Source organism: Phoca vitulina, unplaced genomic scaffold, assembly GCF_004348235.1.
Source record: "Phoca vitulina isolate PV1807 unplaced genomic scaffold, GSC_HSeal_1.0 scaffold24, whole genome shotgun sequence".
Taxonomy (NCBI): domain Eukaryota; kingdom Metazoa; phylum Chordata; class Mammalia; order Carnivora; family Phocidae; genus Phoca; species Phoca vitulina.
This window is the reverse complement of record NW_022589727.1, coordinates 8858715-8883210: the sequence shown is the minus strand read 5'-3', so window position 1 is coordinate 8883210 and position 24496 is coordinate 8858715. Positions and strand designations below refer to the sequence as shown.

Here is a 24496-nt window from a genome sequence, read left to right as displayed (position 1 = left end):
CTTGGAGGCACTGAGTTAGCCAGCAAAGCATAGATTTTCATTTACTGATTTACTAATACATGCTGTTCACGCAAAGTCCCTCTCACCTTCAAATGTAAAAATCTCCTCAGTGATAGCAATTTGTCTTTAAAAGACTTCTATTACAAATAAAGAGCTCTTGGATTTATTCAGATTATTCAGATTGGATCCTCTTTTTTTCTTAATACTTCAAAGTAGTTTATGTACACAGTAGGTATTTAATAAGTGTTAACTGCCTGGTTATTGTCTCTTTGTACTCCTCAAAAGTAATCACTCTGATTCGTATGCATCTGATGAAAAAATCATTTTGGAGTAAAGAGAATAGTCAGAAATTGTAATTCCCAATGTGGGAAACTAATGTGAATAAAAACGAGAAGCAATTCTTTTTAGTTTAAGAAAAGGCTGTAACCTCCAACATCTAAACGAGTGGATTTAAAATAATTCAAATGGCCAAAACCAGAAGGCAACAAGGCAGATGCTTCATGCCTATGTAAAATCGATAAAAGGCAATTATTATGAGCCTCCAAACTAGTCTCTTCCATATTCACACAATAACCAAACAATATACAATTTTATCCTACCAATATAGTGCCCCATTCTATTCCTAGGTATGTGTTTGGTCTTCGTATTACACAATCGTCTTTGCAACTCTCCTTTACCCAACACTGCTCGTGGGTTTAGCTGTCTTTCTTGTCTCCCAGAGATATCAAAAATACTCTTCCCCCTGGCTGATTCCCTGTGAGAACCGATGTTAAAGTCTCAGCAGGAGAAACAAAGTCAGAGGTGATGGTCGTCAGCAACAGGTGTTTCCAATTTGGCCACACTGACGTTCCTTACTTCAGTGAGTATTGCTTCCATTCGGGCTCCCTACTGCTTATACTTTTCCTTAAAACATAAAAAAAAACCATTCTGAATTGCAACATTTATTACCTTTGGTGTTTAAAATTGTATTAAAGTAATCCTTTGGGTTTAAATGTTCTCTTCTGACAGTAATGCTAAGATCTAAGACTCTTGTTGAGGATTAGGGTTAGGCAAGAAAAGAATTAAGATGAAGGGCAGCTTTTCTTAGCAGTTATTAAATATATTATAAAGCTATAATTATAATTAAGTTGAACTATAATTAAAGAGGGTGTTGATATAGAGAAAACCCTGGGTTATAAACAAATACTAGCATATGTATTAATATATGCTAGACAAGGCAGAGTACATATCAGTAGGGAAGATTATTATTATGCAGTAAGTCTCATGGGGAAAGAGAAGGTCTTCATACTACAAAATAAATTCCAACTAGATTAGATTTAAATACTTATAATAAATCAAACTATGGGAATTAGAAAAAATATAGAGGAATTTTTAAAACAGATTTATCAAGTTATAATTGACAATAAACCATTATTGACAGGGTATGAATGTTTTGACATAATGTGTATACCCTTTAAACCATCTCTAGAATCAAGATAGCTAACATTTCCAACATCCCCCAAAGTTTCCTCATGCCCCTTGGTAATGCCACCTTCTCACCCCTTCCCCATTCCCAAGTAACCACAGACCCACTTTTGGTCACCATAAATTAATTTGCATTTTCTAGAGTTTTCTATACGGAATCATCCAGAGCATACTCATTTTGTCTAATTTCTTTCATTCAGCATAATTATTTTCAGATTCAACCATGTCGTTGCATGAATCAATAATATGTTCATTTTTATTGCTGTGTTTGTTTATTGTTTCTCCATTAATCCAGTCATGGGCATTGGGGTTTTTGCTTCTGACTATTACAAATAAGGCCACTATGACCATTCATGTTAAAATCTTTAAATATATATATATTTTTTTCCTTTTGAGTAAATACCTGAAGGATTTTTAAATGATCTGTGAAAGGAAAGGGCCTCATAAGTATAAAAATGGAGGTTCATAATGGAAAAAAGAGGTTATATTTGACAACGTTAACACTTTTAATTTCTTCACATCAAAAAATACCATTAGTAAAATTCTAGGTTAAGTGATAGTCAAGGAAAGTGTATAAGTAATAGCTAACACTGGTAAGAACTTGCTATGGGCAAGGCATCAGAAACGGTATGATGTTTGCTGTATCAGTTATTCTTCACAATAGTCCTGAAAGGTAGATCCTGTTATCCCAGGTGAAAGCACTCTGGATCTTAACCCATGTTCTGTGCTGCCTTCCCTGGTTACGTGCAGATGGCCATACTTGGCAGGGGAAGAAAGTCCAGCATCCTAACGCAGAAAAGTGTATGTGAAACGTAATAGAAACAATTCATAAAATGAATGTCTGGTCCACATATGGGAGATAATATGTGGGTAGCCTTCACATAAAGAACTTGTGCAGACCCTATAGAAAAATACTAAGAGGTAAAATGAGAAAGGGACATAAGTAGGTAGTTCACAACCAAGTGAAAGTAAAAGTATATGAAAAAATACTAAACTTCACTTTTAATCAAAGAAATTAAAACATTGCTGTAACAACCTTTCAAAGGAGCAAATATTTTTAGATATTTTGCTGTTGGGTTGTTTTGCTTTGGATAGTGGCAACGTGTCATGTTAGTGAAGTTGCAAGCCGTCCTCACACTTTATTGGTGGAAGTATAAATTAACACAATAATTCTGGAAAGCAATTTGACAATATCAGTAAGTATCAATGACTTTGAAAATAGTTACACCCTTTGGTTAAAACTTCCTTTTTGGAATCACCTAGAGAAGTGTGAAATGGATACGAAGATTTCTTTTTTAGCTTTATTTATAGCAGTGAAAAATTGAAAATATCTTGTAACAGGAAAAATGAGCAGCTGAAGTCATTCTATAGATAAGAAATCCTATGCAGCTACCAAAGGGGTGTTTCTCAATCTATTTCATAAATTATTGGTAGGAGTGGAACTTACTACAAATTTTTGGAAAGCAGTTTGATAATACTTTTAATTGACTTAAAATACTTATGAGCATTGACTTAGTGATTCTGCTTTTCAAACTGTAAAATGGCAATACTTTTGCACAAAAATTTGTAAGCAAGGATATTAATCAGTATTATTTAAGATAATAATTTTTAAAACAACTAAATGCCCAATAATGGATAAATAATTTAATAAATTCAATAGATTATTTAATAAATTAAGTTATGGCACAGTTATATGATGAAACCATTTAAAATATCTTATAAATAGTGAGAGAGAATATACCTTTAAATAAAATACCATCTACCATTGAATCCTGATATTGAAATTAAAAAGTAAAGAAAGATAGAAGAAAACAAAATGTCAGTAATGATTAATCTATGGGTAATACATTAATTTCTGTCCTTACTTTCCTGTGTTTTCTAAGCTTTCTCCAGTGGATATATGCTACTTTTTAAATGCTGTGATATAAATTAGGTTATAGAGGCAGAATTTGAAATTGAATACTCGATATGACCGCAGCTTTGTACAGAAAAGAGGCAAGAAGGGAATCAACCAAAACACTAATAGTATGGTTTTTGTTTTCTTTTGTATAATTTTTGGAATTTTTCTAAATAGTAAAGAATCAGGGCAAAAACTATTTTGAGAAAGAGAGGGGAAAAAACAAGGCCCTCTCTTTTTTTTTTCTTTTAAAAATTTTATTTATTTATTTGAGAGAGAGAGAGCATGAGCAGGGGGAGGGGCAGAGGGAGAAGCAGACTCCCTGCTGGGCAGGGAGCCCACCATTGGGCTCCATCCCAGGACCCTGAGATCATGACCTGAGCTGAACACAGATGCTTAACTGACTGGGCCATCCAGGCGCCCCCAAGGCCCTCTCTTTAATCTGAGAAAAATAATGCATGAGAACAGAAGGGAATTATAATAGGCTCCTTCTACTGCAGCAAGATATACCTCTCCAACCAGTTTAAAAAGATGAACTGATTGATATAAATAAAAAGAGCCCAGGTACCCTTGGCTTTTTAGACTTGTTTAGACTCTGGAGACCCAGAGGACATCCCCAAAGTGCCATCTTTTCCTATTTCCAGGCTCTGCTAGTTTCTGCTTAACTGTATTCCTATTGAGTCCTACCCAAACAGCGTAACCAGATCTCGGGTCTCTCACTAGCCCATGGACAGGGACTTTCCAAGTGGCAAGTAGGATGGCCACCAGCATCCCCAGCAGGGAATTGTTCTTAGTACCTCAAACAAGATCCCAGCAAGTAAGTGGCAAAAAGCTGCTTGGGTTGTGTGCACAGCCCTGAACAGTCACCGTGGCCGGGTGGGGGTGGGGGCATGGGGTATTCTACTTCTCTGTCTGAAGGGAAACAAAGTCCGCCCCACAGCAAACACATGGAGTAGATGACGAGAGAGATTTACAGGAGAAAAGGAGGAAAGGGAATGTTGGAAGGACAATGTGACAGATGTCAGTGACAGAAACTAGAAGGTACATTGCCAGGCATTTGACAAAATTACCTCATTCAGTCCTCACAGAATTACAGAAGGTGAATGTCAAAGAAGGAAATTGAGGGTAAGAGAAACTTAAGTTATTTGCCCCAAAACCTACAGGTAGAACATGGCAGTGAGGAGATTGGAACTAAGGTATGTCTAAAGCCATAGCCAAACCTCCCCTCCCAAATGTTTGTCTTCCTTCAGCTCTACGGTGACTTCATGTGCAGTCGAGCAACAGAGAGACATTCTGTGTTGCCACGTGTGTGAAATGGCAAGGGGGCAAGCCAAAGCTCTAGCCCTCCGAAGGAAACATCTAGGCGACCGCATCTCTCTGCTCTGCGAACACTGCTCTGAGAGCTAACACAGAGAATAATACATCCGAGCGCGTGCCGTAGGTAAAATGGTGGATGTTTTCCAGACACTAAAATCAGCTGCGGGATTCGTATACATTAAAAGAATTTCACACTCCAGTTTTTAAACTTTTTCCAAGAAAGCTGGGCTTATTCCATGTTGGCATTCAAAGAGTAGTTTCAACAGCATACCAGGCACTCTCAAAGATCTAAAAGTAAATATCATCTAAATGAGGACACAGAGACAAGAGATGGGAAATTCAAGGTGGAAAGACATAAATGGCAACTTGGGATAAATGGCCCTTGTAGGTCTGGCGGTTCCCCAAACAAAGCAGACGATCTAAAAGGAACCGAAGTTTATTTATACCTGCTGAGGATTTACTCTACCTAGTGATTAAACCTCCAGGACACACTAGCTAAGTTTAGTAGAGCTTTAAGAACTCAGGCTTTGCATTTTCTTAACCTTCTTGCTTCCTGTCCTTGGTTCTGCATGAAAAAACTCATCTCCTCCCAGTTCCAAGAAATAATTCCAAAAATAAATGTAGGCATTTGCTTTAACCAGGACATTATGTCCCCAGTTTTCTTTCCAAAGCCTACAGGATGTACACGTTGCTCTTGATGTCTGTCCACAAGCACAGCAAACGCAACTTCTACATTTGCTCCCCAGCTGAGTGTCTCTGCTTGGCAAAGCTGCATATGGCAGATAATACCCATGAAGGAACAGCTGGATGAGTGATTTGTAGTAAAAAAGCACTAACAACCCCTTGGGATTTATTTAGCACAATTTATTTAGTTCTTTATTCAGAAGAAGTAAAATTCCATACATTAAGTAGTGTCTGTAAAAGTACTTTGGAGGTTAAGCATTAAAGAAGCACACAATTTTGGGGGATTCTGCATGAGAATCATCAGCCATTACTTTGGTCAGTCTGGAGCTAATTCCCTACAGAGTCATATAGGGTGAGAAAACCGAGGAAGCATGACCAAGTAGGAAGAGTACAGACCTTGAAGTCAGATTTAGGTTCAAATATAATTTTTATACAAACTAGCTTTGGGACCTCTCTGAGTCCATATGTCCTCATTTGGATAATCCAGTTATCAGCCGGAACTTCCTACACCCTTGGGGAGTCAGATAAAGTTGGTGTGAACCAATTTGAAAGTGTAAACCCTTCCCACAACCTTTGGGAATTCTTGGGAGTTCCTGTCCCTTAACCTGTTATTCATCTGGCTCCAATAGCATGCAAGCTGTGTTCTCTTTTCCCCCTTTATCAGATTGTAAGTGAGACTTGACCCCCTTTCCAGCATCCACGAAGAATCCACTCAATACTGACATGTCTGGTAACTTCACTGCAGGTATGGGGTTGGCAAGGACTGGTAGACTGGGGGATGAGGGGGGCTGGAAGCACACAGCCTTTTTCATCTCTCTACCAATGTCATTCTTACTTTTTCTCTTCTTTTTTGCCCCTCACACATGACTCCAGATTGTTTCTTAGGAACTACAAATATTTTTCCTCTTGCTATACAGAGAAATTTAGCTCTCTTCTGTTCTTGTTCCTAACTTTCATACTCAAAATGCATCAAGATGCTAGCAGAACAAAGGATTTTCCAGTGGCTTCTTTGGAAGGTAGTTGAGGTTATACATAGAAAAAAGGAAGTTTTCCATTGTCTTTTTTTTAAGAAAAGTGATAATAATAATACCTACCTCCATACTTTGCAAGATTTGTGTGAATGTAGATACAAGGGATATAAAATCCTTTGCACATAGTAAGTGCATAATAAATACTGCTGCTGATAATGATGATTCTGTATTAGGTAGCCAGTGTTTGCAGTAATTGTACTTCTCTGGGTATCACTATCACAATTATAGTTCATTATTTTTACAGTCATATTTTCATGTCTGTCTCCCCCCATGAGTTGTAAGTTTCCTGAGGGCCGAAACTATTCCTGTCTTGTTTACCACTATGTCGCCAATGACTCATACAGTGCCTGGCCCACATATTGAACTCTTCATTGCATTAATAAATAGATGAATGAATAAATGGAGAGATATTAGGATTGGAGGATTTTTCTCTTTCTTTAGAGTTAGTGACTTTATAGGAAGAAGTGATAGGGCAGGTGAGGGATGGTGAAGTCACGTAAGATGTTCTCCAAATGTTATAAGCTCTTGAAGAGTTTGGGAAAGATTAGCAGAGCCCCAGCTTCTCTGTTCACCCCTTGTTTCTCTGCATTTTCTGCTCCGCCTGCCAGATTAGCCTCCTACTGATTCCAATGGGTTTATCAGTCTCCCTAAAGCTTAAAAAAGGACAATATAATATTTGTTTGCCTACCTCTACACTGTTTCACTAATACAAACCATGATCATTAGGCTTTTAGCCTAGTCCAGGAAAACCTATCTTACCCATAATTTATGTGAAATAGCTACATTTTTCCCTAGTATTTTCCCATGGTAGATATTTCACTTTTTAGTTACCTTGTTGGATCATCTACTAATCTAACTTTAACGTTATAGCATTTTCTGAGCAGGAAAATGTGCTATAATGAAACTTATAAATTAACTTCAGGAGTGTAACTCATTCCTGGACTGCAGAGTTGCCTTTATGTGCAGGAACTGCATATTGCAAAGCAAAGCCACTGGATTTATAGTCACCCTCTTCCGTGGGCCTCCTCTTCTCATCTGACAGTGAGGAGTCTGGGCTAAACAAATGGATTTTCAACAGTAGCAAAGGATGGGAGCCTCAGTGGGCTGTGTTCAGCCCTCCTTCCCCTCTTTTCCCTGCCAGAGCAACTGTTATTATTTTTTTTAGATGCTTGGCTCCAGTGAAGGAATTAATTTGAAGAAAAGATTCCATGGCAAAAATTAAAATCCACAAACTGGAAGAGACTTTTCTATAACCCAAACTAAAGAAAATTAAATCGCCCAACAAATATTTTCTGAGTCTAGGAGGCTATTTCAATAGGATTGTCAGATGAATTACAGGATGTGAAGTTAAACTTCAATTTCAGGAACAGTGAATAATTTTGTAGTAGAAGTATGTCCTGTATTTGAGTCATACTTACACGAAATCTGGCAACCTTATAATATGCTAGGCACTTTAAGAATGAGGGACAAGCAGCATACACCAGAAGAGCACAAAGACATGATAAAGAAGAGCACAAAGACATGATAAAAGGAGTTAAATTTTTTGCTGTAGATTTTATTATTTTATTATTAGTAGTATTAGTATTAGTATTAGTATTTCATACAGAGTCCTCATCCCACCCCACCCCCAAAGACTACTTCCTATGCCCTTACTACTTCTGGAATTTATTGCTCATTTAAAAATTGAAATCAATGGAAAAACAGTGTTTAATATATAGAATTTAACTTTATAGCAGATATACACAAAAGACATCTATGCCATGGAGTTGGAAATTCTGCTTCAAAACCCTGCATGAAAAATAACCTATCCATCTGGGGGCGCCTGGGTGGCTCAGCGGGTTAAGCTTCTGCCTTCAGCTCAGGTCATGATCCCAGGTCCTGGGATCAAGCCCCACATTGGGTTCCCCGCTCAATGGGGAGTCTGCTACTCCCTTTCCTTCTGCCTCTCCCCAAAGCTTGTACTCTCTCTCAAGCCCTCTCTCTCTCTCTCTCTCAAATAGATAAATAAAATCTTTAAAAAAAATAAACCTATCTTATTCTAGAAATGACAGAATCTGGGGAATAATTCTCTACCTGTTCCTCATCTGATGAGTTCTTCCTACTGTACTGCATGTCCTCAGTTTTGTCCAGAAGGGCATGAGAGGCCATGGGGCAACACTTGTCATCTTCTCTGGCTCAGGAAGCAGTGCACTCCATTCAAAATGGGGAAGTAGTAAAAGTTAATCTGTATTCATTTTTAAACTCCTGTATAGTGAAAGTATCAGTATTTGGAGGATATTTGGTATCTTTGGAAATATTCAGAGTTATCCAAAATTGACCATTTGGGGCTTACCTGAAACAGGACTGTTTGTTTCTGATGTATATAAAGACTATCTTAATCATCAAAGAAAGAACTATCTTATAATGAGGAGGGAGGCGGAGTCAAATTATACCTATGAAAGTTGCTATTATCTAAGTTCTCATCCACACACAGCCTACAGTTTAAAAGTTAAAATCATATATAAGTGTGCAAAATTATTTTGTGAAATAATCACAAAAGTTCACTTATTGAGGTAAAGTCTTCATTATTCCTCCTCAGATGGTCTGTTCTTCTTTACCACATCTCCCCATCCCCAAAATATATTTGAAACCGTAAGAGGGAAAGTGAATGATTTCTCTCATTTTATTTGTAAGTCCTTTCTCTTAGCAACAACTGATCCATCTATGGTATGGTCCTCCCTCTGAACAGTGTATACGACCAACGACTGCTCTGAGAGAGGAAAAGCCAAGTCCCACCACCGAACCTTCCAAGTCCAATCTTCCCAGGCTTCTCCAATTCATCCTGTGCATACACTGTCAGATTAATATTCTGTCATTACGGCTTGCATTTTTTAACTCCTGGGCACAGAAGTCTTCCAGTGGCTCCTCTTTTCCTCCTCTGTACAGTGGAAGCCACAAGAATGGCCTGCAGCCGGTGTAATGATCCTCCTGTGGCCTTATTCATTCCTTCTAGGCACTAGTGGTACTAATGAACATCCCTGAGATGCTGCACGCCCTTCATGAAACTGACAGTCTTATGAGTGATACAGACCCCAAAAAACCAATTTCATGTTCTATGACTGTAATTGTGATAACTGTTATAAAAGTAAATTATGAGGGCATTATGAAAGCAGACAGCTAGAGTGTATTAGCGAAATTAGGAAAGGCTGCCCTAGGGTACTGAGGCTGATGGGAGCTGGCCGGGTTTGGGGCTGAGAAGTGTTGGGATTTGCACAGGGAACAGAAAAGAGAATATTCCAGGCAAAGGAAGGGAAGGCCCCGAGCCATGAGTGACTGCAGTGCAGGGAGTGAACAGAGTGACATGGGCCAACAATGAACCTAGGAGCCATATTGCTCAGGACCTACAAAGACATTTTAAAGATTTGGACTTTAAAGGTGGTGGGAAGTCCCTCCTGCATTTACTTGCTGTTCGCCAGAATGCATCTTCATTTACTATGGAGGCTGTTAGATACAAAAGGCATGGCTCCTAAATGAGCTCATGTAATCACAAGCTGCCATAATAAAGCATGACATCTAAACCAAGAAAGACAGCCACAGTAGAGCCTCTGCTAGTGAGAAGACCCCAGGGACTTCCGAAATTAAACAATGTAGTATGTCTGCTTGTTTCAAAACAAAGGTGTCCATATTGGTTGTTTGCCTCTCCCATGGTTTACTAAAATCCCCATTGCCAAGTAAAGCAAGGCAAGCCTGGACACCTTTCTTGAGGTTGAGTGGTCACCCTCTTTTAGCTCCTCTGCCTTCTGCTCCCTCTGCACCTTGACCTCTTTATTCCCTCCTTCTATCTGCTGTCCCTTGCGTCTACTCTTAGGAGTCTACTCTGTCTGTAAGAGGGGAGCATTTGACAGTAAGAAATGCCGATGTAACAGTAACGCCTCTTTCCCAAGCCCCTTCCATCGAGAGTCTCGTGCAGGGCTCTCAGTCCTGGGCCAGTCCTGGTTCTGAGAGCCCAGAGCCATAAGCACCACATTAACGGAGGATTAGCATTGAATACTGGGCTAGAAAAAGTTGCCAAGAGCATGTTGCAAATAACTCTTGACAACTTTTGCAGAGAAAAACTGCGTAATTAGCTTAAACTTTTAAAACTAAAAAACACCTGACTCTGATTCTGTGTGATTAGGATATAAGCAGGCTCTATATTAAAAATAAGCACACTGGTCATACTGTGACATATTTAAAAATGAAAAATGACCGGGGCGCCTGGGTGGCTCAGTCGTTAAGCGTCTGCCTTCGGCTCAGGTCATGATCCCAGGGTCGTGGGATCGAGCCCCGCATCGGGCTCCCTGCTCTGCGGGAAGCTTGCTTCTCCCTCTCCCACTCCCCCTGCTTGTGTTCCCTCTCTCACTGTGTCTCTCTCTGTTAAATAAATAAATAAAATCTTAAAAAAAAAAAAAAAAGAAAAATGACCTCTTTTTTTTTTTTCTTTTTGCTTGGAGGTGAGAGGTTTAGTCTCTTTCTATTCTTCACCATCACAACTAGTCTGCCCCCTACACACCTCCAGAAAATATTGGCATAATCCTAAAGTTGGTATGAACAAAGGCACCCCAAACTTCAAAAAGCTGTCATTTCAAGAACTCATTAGCTTGGCTGCTTTGCAGACTATTAATGGACCTTAGAGAACAATAACTCAAGTTTAAAACATTTTCAGGCATCTGGTTCCACAGGCCTTGCCTGCTTGAGAAGATTTCTGCAGGCCCTTGTGATTATAACAATCATTTGTGAACTCCAAGGTTCTCATTCTTTACTCCCCCGACCCCCATCCCTAACACCCCATATTCATTTCTTGATAAATGTTTTTGAGAGCATTTAACACTAGACGCACTGCCTCAAAGAAGTAGATCAGTGCATCAGAAAAGAGGAAAAGTGTCATTGACTTGTGAAGGCACTATGATACGATATTGTAGACTGAAAAGCATCTCTAACCAGGACCCAAGAATTTAAAAGTTTTGATGTTGCTCCTTCACCGTGCAGCCTTGAACCTATCACTTGATTTCTGAGTGTCATTGTTCTCACCAAGTGACACCAGAGAGTTGGGAAACCGTATTACAGACATATTACGAATGGGGAAATAACAATGAGGAGGTTCTTGGTCTGACTCCTTTACTTACAAAGCTTTTTCTTTTTTTTTTTTTTTGCCCCTGAAATGTTATGCAGGCTCTGTATTTTATTTGAAACGCTTTGCCTTGATGTAACTGTGTAAGAGACAGGACTGATTCATGTTTCAAGCCCAGCTGGAAGGGAGCCTCTCTGAGGTGCATTTCTACACTGTGGGAGCTCGAAAGATACTGTTGGTCACCTATAACAACTACCGATGTCCCAGAATCCCTTGCGACAGTTTTTTGGAGCTTTTAAAGAACAGTTTTTCAGTAGTTATTTCTCTGAGTACCTAATCATTTCCAGGTAGTAGTTTAGACTCATTAAGTCTTTCAAGTCACTAACGTGCTATTAAATGCATCACTGCTCTGGGGCATTAAATGACAGTGAAATGGTGGGCGCTAGTCTGTGTGGCCAGACCGGCAGGAAATGGCTTGAGTACCCCTCCGCAAAAGCCTTTGTTTAGAAAGGAACCGCTTGTTCAGTCTTAGATGCTGAGCCTGCGCTTATTACCCTTTGTTATGTTCTCACGAGGTCCAGGGACACTTGTTTCCATAAATGCAGACACTGGAGCATGAATCTGGAACACTTGCTTTCAGTATTCACAGATTCACGGAGCAGACATATAGTGATGCATCACAAGAATGGACTTTTCCAATCTCAAAAGCATACCCGCAGTGGCATTGATGCTATTTGGCTAAAAATGTTTTGTTCAAGGGCTACAGCTCTTACTTGGCATCACTGTGACTGTTTCTAGTCGTGTGTCTGTGGAAGTGGGGGTGGTTTGAAGAAGGGGCACCACGACGTCACAGTCACGGGGTGATTGTGCGTGCGTGTGTGTGTGTTCAATTTGTTCCATTTACCAGTTAACGTGGGGATTATGACTCAATAATTAGCTTTGTTTTCTGGTCCTCTAGGCAGGTCCGTTTTCTACAAAATTGTACTATATATCATTTCGTCCTTTATATTATGGTAAAAATAACATAACATAATAAAAGGATGTGATCTTTTAATTGGGTAAATGCAATTCGTTGTGGTATAGGCTTTCTGGGGATCATAAAGTTCCCAGCAGCAGGCACCTCATTTCCAGACCCTTTGGTTAGCTAGCAACTCCTATGTTTCAGAATATTATATCTGTTAGAAGCAGGGTATTCTCCCATCCAGATGATTTTTTATATGTGGTAGCTTGGGGTTCTAATGATTCTTCTATTGTGATAGTCAGATATGTGATCTCATATTTTAATAATCTGAGAATATTCTTTACTAGATTGACTGCTATTAAATTTGACCATATTAATTAAGCAATCAGAGCTAATTAAATGTGTTGATATAGAGGGCATCAGAGTGTAGCTTAATTAATTCTAATCATTAAGCCACTGAGATTGAAAGAGCTTGTGTCAATGGTAACTTTGCGTCCAGAGATTCTACCACTAACCATCTGGAGTGGAATATTCCTAGAGCGCAGTTGGTACAGTGACTCCTATAGGACCATCTAGATTTGTCCAAGAATTACTGAGGCACAAAGCACTCAAATTTGAATTTATGTTTTATGGTGGTGTTTAGCAGATGCCAAATAAATGTTGGTCGCACATATATGGCAGTGGGATGAAAAAGCTAAAAACTTGGAATGACAGTCAAGGAGACTGACCTAGGTGTAAATTTTAGCTTTTAAAAATCTCTTAGCCTCACTCTTCTCATCTGTAAAATAGGAATGATAACACATCCAGATCTGAGGATTACATAGGATCATAAACATTAGGCAATAACATAGTAGGTCTCAGTAAATGACTGAATGGTCTTTGGGAGCTAGCGGAGTCTAAGGAGGCAGAGGTTGGTCTTGTAGCATGACGGTTCCATATAAAGCCTCTGGAGAGACTTGTGCAGTGTCAGTCCTGGTTCTGTGGCTACCAGCAAGGTGATCGCGTGGAAGTTTCTTAACCTTTCAAACTGGATTAGGGTCCCATTGCTGCCGTAACAAATTATCACAGATTTGTGGCTTAAAACAATTATCCTACAGTTCTGGAGGTCCAGAAATCCAAAAAGGGTCTGACTGTGCTAAAATCGGATGTTGGCAGGGTTGCTTTCCTTCTGGAGAGAAGAATGCATTTCCTCGCCTTTCCCAGCTTCTGGAGGCCACCTTCATCCCTTGGTCTTCGGGCCTTACCTCCGTCATCAAAGTATCTCTTTCCTTTATAAGGATTCGTAATTACATTGGACCCACCCACATAATCCAGGATAATCTCCTCATCGCAAAATCCTTAATTTAATCACATCTGCAAAGTCCCTTTTGCTATAGAAGGTAACAATTTCACAAATTCTAGAGATTGGGACCAGCGCCTCCTTGCGAGGCCATTATTCTGTCTACCTCTTCAGCCTTGGTTTTCTCCTCCATAAAACAAGGTAGTGTAATATGACCTATCTCAGAGTTAGGGTAAGAAATAAATAGGACAATGCCTGTAAAATGCTTATAATTCAGGGCCTACCCACACATGGTAAGCACTTAATGCCTGTTAACTATTATGGTTATTATTCTCCACAAACGAATCTCAGAGTCCCTTCCTGCCACATGACCCAGGCATTCATACCTCTGCCTCCACAAAATGATCCAGAGGGCCTGCGAGATTTAAGACTGAGAAAGAAGGCGCCTTCCCACCAGCTATTCTTCCCCACTAAAATTCTTGGCAACCACCAACTTAGAGCCATGGTTCTCTCAAGAAACAGAGATTTCTTCCAGTCATTCCTTAATTTCAGACAAATCCTCTTCAAAGGAAGGGACATAACGAAGAGGCTTCTAAGTCATGGAAACAGATCCAGAGGCAAGAAATAAGGGCTGCCTCTGTTTCTTCTCTTTCCATTCTCTACTCCTGTCAGGCCAGTCACCCCTCCTCTCAGGGAAAGGACCGTGGTGTGCAGAATGCCATTGTTTACTGCTGGGGATCTTGCAGCCATAACTTCTGGCAGCTCATACACTTTGCCTGTTTCTTTTCCATGTGGCCTATTTAATTTTGGCATGTGCATATATTAACCCCATAGACTTGGCTGTGACTTTACTGGATAGGAATCATCAGAGTCCCTACAATGTCATTGCCGTTTTCTGGGTTGTTTTATATTGTATCAGGCCGAGATATTTTCCCCTGAGAGAATTTGAGTAGAGAAAGGAAAAAATAGCATGATATTAATTAATTTAATATTTAACTCTGGGTTAGCCTCCATTCCACTTTCTACCGACAAATTACACTAGACTGAAAAGTTGTTAAATGTAGATTCCGTTATTCCTCATTTTAAGTGAGAACAAAATAGCTTATTTTACCATCTAGGATTCTTGAGATTTGCCCTTTGAAAATATTTGTTCTGGCACAAATATATTTTGAGAGACATACAGAAGAATTAGTAAGGAGGAGGGGGGCTTAAAAACAATAGACACTCTCTTTCATCTTTTCATATCTTTCATGGACTGTATTTGGGACCCTGTGTTCTTTTCATGCTTTGTATTGGTTCTGAATCTGTAAAAAGATAGCAGTGGTCCTATTGACATCCTCCTTCCTGCCTGTCTTAATCCCCTCCCCCCATTTGCCCTCCCATCATCTTTATCTCAAAAGAGTTGGGGCACCTGGGTGGCTCAGTAGGTTAAGTGTCCAACTCTTGTTCTTGTCTTAGGTCATGGTCTCAGGGTCATGAGATCGAGCCCCACGTTGAGCCCCACTTTGGGGTCCATGTTGGGCATGGAAGCTGCTTAAGATTCTCTCTCTCTCCCTCTTCCTCTGCCCCTCCCCCATGCTCTCTTGCTCTCTCTAAAAAAAAGAAGAGGAAGAAACCAACCAAATTAATTACACCAAGGTGAACTTTCTGGTTCTCCCAGGGAAATTTGCATTTTAAGGGCATAAACTTAATTTTCCCAGCTTTATTGAGGTATAATTGACAAATAAAACTGTACTATATGTAAAGTGTACAACATGATTTGATATACCTATACACTTTGAAATGATTCCCACAAGCAAGTGACATAACACACTCATCACCTCAAGTAGTTACCTTCTTTTTTTGATGAGAAAGCTTAAGTTTCTTAGCAAAGTTTAAAGTTTAAAATTCATTATTATTGGGGCACCTGGGTGGCTAAGTCATTAAGCGTCTGCCTTTGGCTCAGGTCATGATCCCAGGGTCCTGGGATCAAACCCTGAGTTGGGCTCCCTGCTCTGTGGGAAGCCTGCTTCTCCCTCTCCCACTCCTCCTGCTTGTGTTCCCTCTCTCACTGTCTCTCTCTCTCTCTCTCTGTCAAATAAATAAATAAAATCTTTAAAAAATAAATAAAATAAAATAAAATAAAATTCATTATTATTAACTACAGTCACCATGCTATACATTAGATCCACAGAACTTATTCACCATATAACATTCTGTTTTCTTTTCCGGCTATACTTGCTTGGTCTTTCTTTCTCAATCTTAAGAACCGTTTATTTTGTTGGTTTGAGTCATATTCCGTAATACACATAGAAATGAAGGAAGTGAATAAAGGAGCAGAGATAAGGAAAGGAAAAGTAAGGGCAAGAAGAGGAATCTGGGGGCGCCTGGGTGGCTCAGGCGTTAAGCATCTGCCTTCGGCTCAGGTCATGATCCCAGGGTCCTGGGATCGAGCCCCGCATCGGGCTCCCTGCTCAGCTGGGAGTCTGCTTCTCCCTCTCCCTCTCCCCCTGCTTGTGTTCCCTCTCTTGCTGTGTCTCTCTCTGTCAAATAAATAAATAAAAATTAAAAAAAAAAAAAAAAAAGAAGAGGAATCTGGATCCAGGAAAGAGGGAATAAAATGAAAAGAGAGGAGAGGTGGGAGAACTTGAAGCAGGGAGTGCAGAGGATCTATGCACTTTATGACTTGTAGGTCTCTTTCCTTAGCGAAATTGTGCCAGCACACAACCCCTTACCACCATCCCGCCCAACTCCCCTTGGCATCCACTAATGCACGTCTTCAGTGATGCTTTGGCCTCGTTCATTGTGTGTATGTGTGGGAATGTCCCACTACCACCATCCTCAGAGAAAAAGGAGAAGTTCCTTTGAGTCTTACTTCATACAACGCCATTTTGGTCTTAAGAAGCTCGGTGGCTCTGTAGTCATATGTGTCTGGTTCGAAACTCTAAATTGGTCACTTAGGTAATTACTTAATTTCGCAGAAGTTCAGTGTCCACGTTGGTAAAATGGGAATACCAATATCAACATATGCTGTTCTTCTAAGAACATAATGAGAAAACTCCTGCATAATGCTTGGTACAGGGTGAGCTTTTTTGTAAAATGATAATTGTTTTAAATAGTGCTGTGGCAGTTATTCTTTTAATCTTATTATTACTATTTCTTCTCCCAGAAAGAGTCTGATTTTCTCATCCTACTGCAGAAAACAATTTTCTTACCTGACTCTGCCTTTTCTATGTCTCCACACATAACATTCCTTAACCCTAAAAAATAAAAAATGGACATTTTGAAGCACACAAGCCTCCCTGGCCCGTATCTTGATGCTCAATGCCATGTCCTACACTTATTCTCACTTTATTTTTCCCAGTTCTTCTCCTGGAAGTCACACTCCCGGAAGTCCAGATTACAATTGGCCCATGGGTCAGTAACTGCCCCATTTTTTTTTCCCTTTAATGCGTTAGAATTGGACAAGGGGTACCTATCTCTTTCTACTACTCTTTTTAAGATCTTTCAAAACAAAGATAAGTTAGAATTCTTTCAAGCACCAGGAGTCACGCCATAATGTCCTAAAGCATTTTGGATTGATCAGATTCGAGTTTCGGCCTGACACATGAATATTAAGTGTGTAGACCCAGGCATGCTGGCTTCTACCCTGTGAGGAGCCCATCACTGCCTTCTCCTCGACATCTTTCCGGTTTGCCTGGCCTCAAGAGACCCCCATGAGCCTTCTGGCACTGTCTCCCTGGGCAGTTGCTTTGCAGGTACACCCACTGTGACCGGCCACTCTCTTTCGCCAACAGTTGGTGCTCCCTACAAAACAAAGCTACATTTGATTCTCACCAACTCCCGGCCTTCTTCCCCTAAACCAGCCCACATAAGCAATTATACTTCCTTTATTTGTGTATCCATGTATGTCCATAAATGTTTTGGTGGGGCGAGTATCCTTACCTTTTATCAAATCATTAAAAGGATCTAAAGCTTAAACTATGGCCTAGACAGCATTGCACTGCTTAATCAGCTAATACATCCTGTCATTTTGAAGCCTCATTATTGAGAAGCTAAAGTTAGTCATTTGAACAAAATTTGGAATTACAATCTTAAATTTTTTCAAAATGTTTTACTCTTATAAATATAAATGTTTTACTCTTTACATTTACAAACATTTACAAAATGTTTTACTCTTATATATACAGTATAATCTCACTATTGTAAGTGGGGCTCCAAAATTTTGTTACAAAATGGAGGTTGTCCCATTGCAAGATTAATGAAAAATAATCAGTCTTCTACTTATGGAGGGAGGGAACTTGTCACTTATTTGTTTTCAAGTATTAGACATGTAGGAAAAAGAAACAGACCTATGTTTATGAACTCTGACATCTTACACTGAATTGAGAAAGTTCCAAATGATCAGAAGGCAGTCACTTCCTAACACCTATCCCCCAGAAGCTAAGAATTGAGCAATCCCAGTAGGAGGACAAAGATACCTCTCTCTCTAGCTTTAGGGACTGCCATAGTTCCACCATGACCAAGTGGCTATACTCTTAACATTATTCCTCCTGAAAAATATAGACACACACACACACACACATACACACACAATACCATTGTCCCAAAGGCACATCATATTGAATAAAAGGTGGTGTTCTGAAAAATCTTGGGTCCCAATGAAGTGCTGGTAGCGTCAGTATAGACAAGCACCTTCTTAGAGTGATCTCCCCTTAGAAGAGGACCTTTTAATCGAGCTCCTAGATAGGGCTCCCCAGTCCTTCAGAAACATTTTAATAACTTCGAACCCCACATTACGGAGTTCAAATTTTCATCATCTTCCTTCCAAAAGGTTCCTTTCTACCCACGCCAAGTTGCTCCCAGCCGTGCTCTGAAATCTTTAAGCCATTACTACTAATAAGGGGAAGATGAGGGTGATAGCAGGTGCTAATGAGCAGGAGTCCCAGCCTCTTACTAAACCAAATGAAAGCAAACAAAACCAAATGTCCTTAAATGTCAGGTACACTCTCACCCCAGAACAGCAAGTCCCTTCCTGACTTGACGGTACCACTCAGAGTCATTCTTCCTGGAATAAAAATGGTTTTCTCAAATTTTTAATGGCATTTTCTATTTCTTCAATTTTGCCTCTTTAGGTACCCATATCACTGTATGTAAATGTTCAGGTATATTGACATTCCCCAAAGAATTAATTATCTTCTCCCTGGGCTCAAGGTACATTTTTAAAGTGGGTCTTACAAACAAGAGAAACATATAACAAAACAACATAACAATTCCACCCTAATGTTCTGCCGGTAGGTTTATGGTCAAACTCAACTCGTATTCTATTTCTAGCTCAAACATGGCTGCGTATCGGGAGCACCTGTGGTGCTCTTAAAAACACAAGTGCTCCGTTCCAACCCCAGCTTCAGTAGATCCAGGTATTTGCATTTTTACAAGGTCTCCAGGCTAGTGTGATGGGCAGTCGCAGCCAAGTACCTATGGTTGGTACTTTGGAGGGGAGATCAAATCCCTGATAATGCATCCAGCTGGTCATTATACTAAAATAGTGAGCTCATACCTCTCGCCCCCCAATTACAAGACCCAAGTTCCAAGAGCAGAAGATGACATTCAAAGTAAAAGAAATCCGAAGCCCATTATAGCCATTTATTTTAGTAACAGCATTTTCCTACTTACAGGGGCTCATCTTGATAAAGGACTGGGAAGTAAAAGCAAGTGCAATTATACTTTGCCTCGGGAAAGAGCTCTGAATACTATTTTATTATATTGCCAAAGATGAGGACGAGAATGTAAATCTGCGAAAGTCGTATCAGAGGCCTCTTTCATTAACAGAAATGGAAACAGGCATTTATATGCCACCAATAAATCAATTAAAGGAGGAAAGGAGCTTGAAATGGCCTTCACTGCAGTTATTAACTTGGGGGATTGCAGGGCCTGGTGATTGCTGAACCCAGCACCCTCCTGTCATCCCCCTGGAGCAAAGCAAAGGGAAATAAGGCCTGGAAACAGGCTCATCATACTAAGCACAAAGTCTGCAGGTCTTAAGTGTTTGCTCAAGCGGAGCAGAGGCAAAGCAGAGCCAGACATTTCTAAAAGCATTGTCGGCTTTCGTGGATTTAAAACGTGAGAGCGCGAGCCAATGTGTGAGTTGGTGTGTTTCTACGTATCTGGGTTTACATCAGCCTGGACACTGGGAATCGTTTTCATCTCCATGATTATGTCCAGTAAAACGCTGTTTTAGTATTGGAGGATTCCGTTAGGGAGAAGCACACGAAGGAATCTCTCCTGCAGTTTGAGAGAGCTGTGGACCCTTCCCCTTCGCCTCCTTTTGGCCTGTCAATCACCAAGCTCTAGCAACTTCTTTTCACTTACTAGTTTCAGGAAATCTTAATTTGTATTGAACAGTGGCAGCTGGAGTAAGATTACTGGCGATTAGAATTCATCCCAGCCTAGGAATTTAAAAATTAAAAGCCAAAAAAAATGGATTAAATGTCTTCCCCTTCCAGAAAATGTTTTTTTTGGGAAATATTTTTTTACCTGCCTGAGTCTCAAGTTCTTCAGCTGTAACTGGGGAATAATAATATCTCCCCGAATTCTTCTCAAGGTAATACAGGAGAAGCATTTTATAATCTTCAGAAAGTTATACAAATGTAAGACACCATCAGTTTAAGATTTTACGTTTAAAACTCTTATGTCATGTGGCATAGAAATGTGTGTTTAGTATGGGTGATGTTGGATTAAAGAAGTGTCATGAAGGAAGTAACTCAAGAATGTGATATTTCAAAGTGAACTTATTCTCACTATGCCAAAATACAATTCACATTTCTTCTAACACTCTGTGCCCTGTATTTTGATTTATTCTCTATTTCTTGCTGGTTCCCTCACTGTTCTACTCTGTTGTTTCGTCTGTCCCCCACAAATAGCAGCAGAGAGCGGGAGCCCTCCCTATCCAATTTTGTGGCCCCCTTTTCATGACGATGCTGGAAGAAGGTGACTTGATGAGCTCACTTTCTATGAAGTCATTACTGCAGCAGATTGCTTTCTCCAGTGTGTGACATGGTGTGGGAGAGCAAAGACTGAGTTGCCCTGCCCCACCATACTTCATAGAGACCACAAATCACCAAGTCCCATTGCGTGCACCCTGAATCTCAAATCAATCCTTTAGCGTAAGACATAATATTCTTGCTCCTGAATCATAGAAGTTTCCAGCAAACTGAACTCTTCCCTTAATCATGTGCTCGCATCCCTACCCTCCTACCTGCCTGATCTTTCCTCCACTCAGTATGCTGGAATCTCCTTGCCAAAACCTAAATCTGTACAAATCAGTTTGCTACTTAACCACGGTAGCATCTGATCTTCTGGAAAGCCCTACACTGTCCAGATGTGAGAATAGACCTTCTAGATCTGATGCCTGTTCTGGCGTCTGTACTCGCACTTGCACTCAGCAATACTGAATTATTCCCTGTTCCCATATATTCTTGTTAAAGCTCCATGATTTTTCCATGATTACCTGTAACTCTGATTACCATTTCCTCCATTCATTTCCATCTGGAAAATTCTTGTTTGTCCTATAAACTCTGTTCCGGAGTCACCCTTTGATGCCTCCCTCAGATTTCCCAGAAGTAAATTACTATATTCAGTATGTATTTTTATTATTGTACATATTACACCAAATACAATTCTCATTTGGAATAATTTGTTTCTCCTTCTAAACTGTGAGCTTCTTAAAAGCAAGGATCATGTCTTACTCATCTTTGGATCTTGAGAAACTAGCAGAGTATCTGACAAATTATAGCTACCTTATAAATATTTCTTAAGTAAATGAAATGGATAGATTCTCATAAGTGAAAACAATGCACACCCTGTATAATTCATGGGACTGAACCCTAGTAAAGGAAATGACTTGATGGGGCTCATCACTTATTCATCACCTGTTAGTTCCTTTTGCTATTTTGACATTTATGCAATCTGGTAAATTCTAAGGTTGCAAGCATCTTGTCTACATGAAGGAGTAACTGAAACTCACCAAATTAGGCCTGTTGGTGAGCCACACAGCTTGTGACATTAGTATTGTCAAAGATGGGTTCTTTTCCCCTTCATCTCCTCTATATGACTTTGGGCAGCTGTTGTAATACTGAAATTCATGAAAAGCAGAGCTTCGTGACAATTTCAGAAGCAAAATTTCTCTCTGCAAAAACCCTCCCACCTTCCGCTACTGAAAGTTTTGCTTTTCATTCTTGCTAAGAAGAAAGTCAAGCATTATGTATATCAAGTCCCACTGATCAGAGTTAAATTGGAAACTAAGGAACCCATGGTGGTGCTTCCTTGCCTGTTCGATTCATGAACAGACTCTGTCCATCAGTCCCTCTGTGGAATCCATGTAATCAGTAAACTAGCATGCCTTCCCTTTTTACTATTATGACTGTGATCAACGGGTAATAAATGTGTATTCTCAATTTTATCTAATAGTGCTGCTTCCCAGGAAACTTTAGTGGTGAAATGAGAAATGTGTTGTTTTCCTTTTATATTTATAATTAAATTCCATGCTTTTTATTATTTCACACGACTGAGTTTTTCCTTCTTGTCCTTATAAGGTACACATTTTACTTAGAAGTGAGAATTAATTCCTGTTATGTAACTAATTATGGTTCTTTCATGAGTTAATTAATCACAAAATGATGATGAATAGACCAAACGGTGACATCAATGTAGTTTGCATCTATTTTAGCTTCTGTTTCATAAGACAAGATTTTGCTTTAAAATGTATGGTCCTAGGTTATAAGAGATATAAATTAGTCTCCTTCATTTCAAATAATTAATTTCTGAAACTAGTGCAATCTGAATTGAACTCTTCTCTGAATCGGTTTTGGGAAATACCATTAAAGGTCTATTTCATGGAGAACAAACTTAGCTCTTATTGTTCTTCCTCTATTTTTTTTGTTTCATTCATTTTTTTTTTCAATAAATACTAACTGGACATATCATTTACTGCTTGGATTTTGCTAGGCACTGTGAAGAATTTAAAATGTTTGAAGTCACCGCCCTCAAAAACCTTACAGAGAAACATACAGAAAGTTAACTAGAAAAGAGATGTCACAAACGGTACCAATTGAGGGCTACAGGCAGTAAGTGCTGTGGGTTTGGAGGCCAGTCTTTCCTTCCCTGACATTTTCAATCAGAGCTTTCCAGCTTGCCATCCTTTGTGATTTATTTTTAACAGTTCTTTTCATCTCATTCCAACATACAGACAGATGCAGGAACATATCACTGGTTCTATCCTCTGTCTCTCTATTGCTTCAACATTACTTCTAAGCTCTTGAAATAAAAATTGGAAGCTGTATCCAGACTATTTTGTGAATGTCAGATTATTATCTACCCACTTCCTCTGGAGGAAAGGAGATAGGGTTCTGTGAATCAGGAAGAGTGTGATCTCTATATACTAACCATACCTGCATATTTAAAATCATAAAAAGAAAGTACTTGACTGTGTTCAGCACTGAATTGTTACCAAATTGAAGACACTTCATTAATAACCCTATTCTTTTCCAGTTATTATTTAGGCCAGACCCTGGGTACGTCATCACCCATGGTGAATGGGAACACACTCTTCCCTAAACTCTGTAAACCAAAGCTGTTCCATGCCCTTCGTTCCCTTCCTGTCAGTAGGCAAATTATCCTTCACTCATAGAAACAACTGGTGAGGCTCTTTGACCAGAATAACTGGCATCACATTGGTTTTCACCAATATTTTCTTTTACCCTTAGGTGAGTTATTTTGTACACAGCTCCATTATCTTTTGACCTGTCTTCTGCAACCCAATTCTGTTAAATTTACCCTCAGGTAGTCAATGTCTCTCATACTCACATATCTTTCCACTACTATGGCTATAATTACTTCCTAGTGGTTTCATTGCTTCTATGCTTTTTATCTGCCTGACTAGAGTATAAGCACCTTGGGGGTAGGAACTGTGACTTGATCATTGTTGTATACCTAGAACTTAATTTGGTTCCTGGATATAGAAGGCACTCAATAAAGATTTGTTAAGTGAATTTTCAGCATTGAGAAAAAGGGATAGTGGGCTGTGGAGGCCAGAGGAAAGGCACCAAACCCAGACAATTATAGAATTAGGGAGCATTTCAGAGGAAGATCCACCTAAACTAAGAGCTGAAAAGTTATTGCAAGTTAGCCAGGCATAGGGAGGAGGGGATCCGGACCAAAAAATAGCACAGACAGAGAACCATATTTGAGAAAGAGCAGGGTCCATTGAAAGACAGGCAAAAAGATCAGCTATGCCTTCTGTTTATTGCCCCTGAGAATCAGAACAGGGTGGTATATGTGTATATGTATTTGCATGTATGAGAGAGGAAACTTAAGTTTTTCAAAAGCTTAATTAGATACAATAAAAAATCAACTCCAGCAACCTGTAAAACCCTTAATATTTACCCCAAATTCTTCTATCAAGCTGAACAACATTTCCATTAACTTTCTCATTATCTTCTTTCTCCTCAAGTCAAATTTTAATTTTTTTAAACATTTTTTGATTCTCTGTTTTATCTGTTGGCATTTTCATAGCACTTTTTAAATGATTACTGCAGACAGTAGTATGGTTAAGCAGAGAGATGTGAACCTAACCACCTTGCATGAAATTATTATGCATAGAAAAACTGTTGCAGGTTCCAAACACTCAACTTAGAGATCAATATTTAGAAAATAACCTGCATCCAAACTAGGGTTTGGGGTGCACAGGGACAACCTGCAGCAGAATATGGTGGAAGGCGAACTGGTCTTGGAGTCC

At 39.6% G+C, this 24496-nt stretch overlaps 1 protein-coding gene across 24 annotated transcripts in view; it reads left to right on the top strand.

Moving 5' to 3' along the window:
* The window catches only part of DTNA (dystrobrevin alpha), a 344311-nt gene that overhangs the window by 195087 nt on the left and 124728 nt on the right, over nt 1-24496 (top strand). For 2 of the 24 annotated variants that reach the window (XM_032421475.1, XM_032421477.1), the window contains one exon: nt 720-859. The exons of the other annotated variants lie outside the window; for them this stretch is intronic. The gene's annotated coding sequence lies outside the window, so the exon portion shown is untranslated. The remainder of the gene's footprint in view (nt 1-719; nt 860-24496) is intronic. 24 annotated transcript variants of the gene reach the window in all.